This window comes from Cygnus atratus, chromosome 9 (assembly GCF_013377495.2).
Source record: "Cygnus atratus isolate AKBS03 ecotype Queensland, Australia chromosome 9, CAtr_DNAZoo_HiC_assembly, whole genome shotgun sequence".
Lineage (NCBI taxonomy): Eukaryota > Metazoa > Chordata > Aves > Anseriformes > Anatidae > Cygnus > Cygnus atratus.
Window position 1 is genome coordinate 22,352,458 of NC_066370.1, and position 6,113 is coordinate 22,358,570.

Below are 6,113 nucleotides of genomic sequence, written 5' to 3' on the forward strand. Positions count from 1 at the left end.
TTAATTATTTTGTCTAGGGAGAAGGCCGAGAAGCAGACACTGACCTAAGTGCTTGAGCTGCACTTGAGAGTTTTACAAGTGTAACCTATTTGCACTCTTACAGTAAAATAGCTACACCTGTCAAGGACAAACACACCAGGAAAGCAACAGCTTACACTGTCAGAGGTATACAAGTGGCCGTTTCTTTTTCTATGTGGAAATAACTTTAGAAATGTAAAATTGTAAAGTCAGTCCCCATGGGATTACAGGAGATTGCATCTGTTTAACTACATACTATAATTAAATTTGGATTAATTCCTGCCGCAGATCAAACTAAAATAGCTATGTGCTCAGCTTTCTACAGTTACATTCAGGATGCTTATCTGAATAACTGGAATTTCGAGCCATTTGGGGCTTTCTTATTGCCAGTCACCCTGTGCCAAAAGCAGTTCTGTCCCCAAAACAGAGGCAGAGCCATCCATAGAGGCGAGAAGTAAAACAAGAAATTTGTGCTCCCCAAAGCTATCTTGAGAAGGGGATTACGCTGCCGGGTGAACAAAGCAGAGTCAGGATGTGAATATCCTCCAGATCACCTGTGAATTTTAGCAGAGAGAGATGCCTTTTGGTGAGATTCACCAGTGCCTGCTCTCCATGTTGTACACACGCAGCACATGCTCTGCTGCCTGCTGCTGCCAGTCCACCACCGCCTGCCCGAGGATTATGTCCCGATTTACCCACTGGTCATCAGGAACAGTCTTATGGCCAAGGCAAAAGTCAATCCTACTTGTTGCCAGGATGCAAACTGCCTTAGCCGCCACTGCCTGCAGCTTCTTTTAGCTCTTCAGGCCCCTGAATGATGGCGTGCTGCCCGTTTGTGCACCCCAAACGTGGAGGAGGCTGCAGCATGCAAAGCCCAGGGCTGCTGCCAGCACCGTGCCCCTTCCAGGGCAGGCTGTACTGATAGTGTTATGGATTTTAAGTCCTCTGTACCGCTGAGTGGGGGTTTTGCTGATCGTGAAGTTTGCCCCCAGCCGATTTGATGGGCTGCTTTGGCAACAGGTTGATTTCCCTGCCAAATACCTGTTTAAATACAGAGCTGTGAGATTGCTTGTTAGGAATTCAAGGTCATCACATCGGTGGCTCTTGTACACAGCTTGTAGGATTTTTTTCATACTGTTACTTAAAATGCTTAGGAACAGCTATGATCAATCAGTTCCTTAAAAATAAACAGAGAGCAGCGCTAGACACAGATAATGAGTGGACCTGCAATTATGCTTTTATAAAGGAAAAAAAAGCAGGCTGTTGCCAGATCAATTCCCCACTAACAGCAGCTTAGCTTCTTAAGCCACTAAGAAACATAAACAGGCAAAGCTAAAGAAAGCCCCAGAAGAAGGAGAAAACCCGTTCTGACAGCAGCAGGGCTGAGCATTTGCAGGAGCCTCAGCAGCACGCGTAGGTCGGGAGCAGGGGCAGCCACAGCTCCCACATCCCTGAACAGGGGGAGCTGGTGGGTCCAAGGCACTCACACTTGTACCAGGTACCTCCTTAAACCCACACGTAACAAATATCTGCACGGTCACGAGCCTCCAGAGGGAAGTATATGCCAACCACTGGACAAGCACTTCATACGATCCAAAATCCTTTTTGCTTTTAAATCCAATTTTTTTTTCCTTTTTTTTTTTTTTCTCTTTCAAGTGACTGCAGTCTTTGCAGTCTCTACTCCCACAATGAATACATCATCCTCTCTCCCACAGGTCTGCAGTGATACATCCCTGACCCTCTTTCTCTTCTGTAGCTATATGCAAATACTTGAGCTCTGGTGCAGGACAGCTGCCACTTCAGATCTCAAAGAGCCTGCAGCAATACTGAAAGAAAGGCCTGCTTTTCTTCCTAATTCAGTTTACTTTTTAGGGCAGGGCATTCCTCATAAGGTCATTTTTTGTAACTGGAGCTCAAAAGTGAGCCCACGTCAGACATGCCGACAGCCCCAGAGCAGACGTGAAGGGCTCGTGCACGTCAGGAGGGAAGGTGACTCCTCAAGGGGACATCTTATGGGGCAGAATAAACTTTTCATTTTGCATTAGCACCGTTAGCTCCCTTCTTAGGCTTGCTGCCACAGGAGCGAGCGCTAAAGAAAGACCCGAATGGCTGTAAATTGCCAAAGGAAAGCTGCTCCCTACCAGGCTCAACCCAGCTGTAAAGAGCAACACGAAGAGAGGCAGCGACCAAATGAAATTAAGCTGTGAGCATCACCCACCCCATAGGCACTAGAGACTTGCCGGGGTGCCAAGAGTCACATCAAGCTGGGAGGTGCAGAGCAGCATGGTCACTGAAGCCAGGAGCAACAGCCCCTTTCTTGAAAATGCGTAATTTGGCCTCACCAAGGCCAGGGACCCCGTGTACACGAGTAGTCAGGGCTTACTTTCACCCAGTTAAAATCAGCTGGGCACACGCTCACACTTGGGGACCCCAACCTCCATGGTACCCCCTGGGGACCTGGCCCGACAGGATTTCACAGAAGCACAACGACACCCTTGTTACCAGATGCCTAAGAAATCCTACATGAAATTGGAACGGATGACACATGCACATCGACATTCTCCATTCACCACAATCCGCCCAGCTTACTGCAGGAAGGATGCAACCAACGGAGAGAGGAAAACACAAAACCCTACTTCCATTTATTTAACGGATGGTTTACATGGATGGTTTTAAATTTATAAATTTAGGTTATAATTAAAAATAATTATAGTAATTATTTATAAAAAATAGTGACCAGAGGGAGGAAGCACGGTCTACTCTTTGCAGCAGCATCTTACAATTTAGTAAAGTCAGGGTTTGGTCTCTTCTGTGCCCAGGGAGCTCTGTGGGTCCACACGTGCTAGGATTAAGCAGTCAGTAACAGGGAGGGTGGAGAAACAGGGAAGGGAAGACTGGATCTTATGTAAACAGCCACAAGGAGAAACATTAAGGGGCTATATGTAAAATTATCACAAGTGGATAAACTGTTCATCTCAGTATTTTTCTGGATTAGGTTAACAAAAATCCAGCTTTCCACTCATTTGTGCTGAATCACTCACCCAATCCCTTCAGTTTGCTGAACTGCAGCTCGTTTAGTTCATCCGACATGAAAACTCCCTTATTGTTTGGTATCTAAAATGATATTTAAAACCAGCAAAGATGGATGACAGCGCTTTCCCTTCTGTTATTTGTGGTTAGTCTGGTGTATCGATTCCAAAGGATGTTTAACCTCATGCAAGTTACAGAGTGAAAATATCATATGGTCGTTCCCCACCAATTTACATGGTGGATTTTACACATCAATTTCATGTGTTTCAAAGCTGACTAATTTGTATACTTAAGGGAGAGGTGGGAAACAGGCTCAGTACCCAGTCATGTATAAGCTGATCGCAAAAATCAGAAATTTCTGTAAGAGTGAAACGTAACGTAAGAACCACCATTGCTATAAGCAGATACATTTATGACAGACTCAGCTCCCAGCTTCCTTTAAATCACACAGTCTCCCCAAGTCTTGAGTTTGAAAATGCCTGTAATTTGACAACCAGTGTGAATCCATTCACAAATGTACTTACTATTACGCGTGACATGATTCGCTCTTCAAGCAGAAGTTTTTTAAATGACCTCTCCTGTTTGACTAACATTAAAGTTGTTTTCAAGGTTTGAAAGTTTGATTCCAGGAGTTTTGAAGCTCCCGTTGCTAGAAAAATACTTGTCCAATTTTGCCACTATGAAAGTTGTTTGACATTAGCATTGACTCTAGAAACAAAACACAACGAGTTTTAAGTCTGGTCAAAACCAAAGCTTAAAATTCAAGAATAAAAAGCAGAATTTCTGCTAATTTTAACTGAAAACGTGCTTCTGTTTCACTGAACCAGACTGAGCTGTGAAGAGGGAAGAGGGCAATTTTTTATAGCTGCAAGATTTTAAATCGCCACGTCTTCCATGAACTCTAGGGCTCTTTTTTATACTTCACAAAAAATACCATAAATATGTTACAAGCTCTTTTGAGTGGTCCACTAGAACCTGATGTTAAAACACCTTGGTGAAATAGCTTTCAGCATAGATAAATGTGCTCCTGCAGAGCTTGCTGGGTCATTTTAAACTGTTCCTGCTCCTGGGCTTTTATTTTTGCTCCTCACCTATTTGTTTCTGCCCTTTTCTGGCCCCTCCAATGGATTATATGAGCATCCATTGTCTGCTTCAGTTCAAAGTCAGTCAGGTTAGCTCAAATCACTGCTGCAGCTTACTTAAATTTCAGTAAGTCACAGGTGTCTGAGGCAAGCTTGCTACAACAAAATTAATTAATGGAATAGCTTGAGCAAATCGTACTGAAAGAAGCATGTCAAGTCTGATAAGAGATTGGTTAAAAGGCATGGTTAAGAGATTCCTTACCCAATTTAGTCCCTGAGAACCAATTGCACGTTGAAAGAGGGCCCTTGTTAGTGCGGCGAGTTCTGCACAATGTTTCTTCTTTGCTTGGGATTAAGCACAAAGCAGCTTTAACCTGCGCTATTTTGGCAGGGTTATCCAATTAGCCATGCACAGAAACAGGCTTTCCAAGTTATCTAATTATTTGCCTTCCCCTGAAAAATCAATGGCATTTTTTAAAAAAATGCTCTTTATAAAGGTTTGTCTGACTTTCAGTCCGTCACCTTCCTTCAGACCTCCCTGGTGATTTGGTCACACTGTAGGGGAGAATTTGCTGCCCTGCAGTTGGTACCTTGCCCTATATTTCAGATATTTTTCCAGGTAGCTTCAGTGACTTCAAGCTGTGACTAGGTCGGCTTTCCTCTCTCACAGCCCTAGTTTATGTCTTTATACCGAGCACACCAAAGGACACCGGGAAACGCTTAACAGCAGTCATGTATGGGTCTCTGCCTATGTTAGGTAATAAATATTTATGTCCAGGTTGGAAGGGAGATGCATTTCCTGATGACTGTTTTCAAGGAGGGAAGAGGAAAGAGGCTTCTCTAAGGTTTGGCTTTCCTAGGGCGCAGCTGGGGAGGCGGGAAGATGCTTCTGGGGAGAAGAGATCAGAGCTGGAAGCACTGAACAGGGCAATCCACCCGGACAAGTCTTAAAGACCTGGATTCAATCTCCTGATCTGTCACTGGCCTTATTGGACAATAAATACAGGAATAAATTGCTGTGAGGTGTCATGCAACCCCATCAGTGGGAGCCATAGTTGATCTGAAAGAATGACATTTGATTTGTGAAAGATCCTGGTAATCTGAATTCATTCTGCGGACAGGTGGGATGTTTTTTTTTTCGTTTGCTTGTTTTTTGTTTATTTGTTTTTATTGTTTGTTTGTTTTGATATGGTTTTGTATCACTTATGTAAATACTGGCACAATGCAACCTCTGAAAGTGGTGACTTGTTCCTCACCAGTGCCTGGGTCCCGCCACCACAGACCATTTCTCAGGTGTCCCTCGAGAGCAGACCTCCTGGGAAAAGTGATGTGAAAAGACGAAAACGGCCGATACCTGTACGGCTGCATTCTGCTTGGTTTCAACGCCTGACATGCCAATCTTTCCTGAGATATTTAACAGTGGTTTAGCTCAATAAACAGTCAAGAGCCCTTCATCCACAACTCTATATGCGAACCATATGTTGCAGCTGAAAACTTTGAAGATTATAATTAGAACTGTCCATTCAGTTTAAACAAGGTCAAGAATGAAAACTATTTCAAATTCAATAAACAGGCCGTTTGAAAGTGTAGATGCTGTGGAGGACAAGCTTAACAATTTAATTGACAGGTAAAGCTTCATTTCTAATCCTCATTTTGATATCGTCTGTAGCCTCAGGAGTCAAAACACATCACTGCTCAGTCCTCAAAATATGCAGAGAAAATGAAAATGTCAGTTGAATGAAAAAAAGGAGAAGCATCTGTTTGATAGCTGTGTAAGCCTGTGATATGTAAACTGCTTTGGAGTCAAGCAGCCCTAATTAGAGTTTCAAGGCATTCTTCATTAAATATACACACAGAGACATATATATGTGAATTTTAAGCAATTATTGGGGCCAGATAATTTGAAAGAAAGTCAGGGTATAGAATTAAAGTAAAGAATGGGATAATTTTCATAGACAGACCTCAGACAACACTGTGATGCTT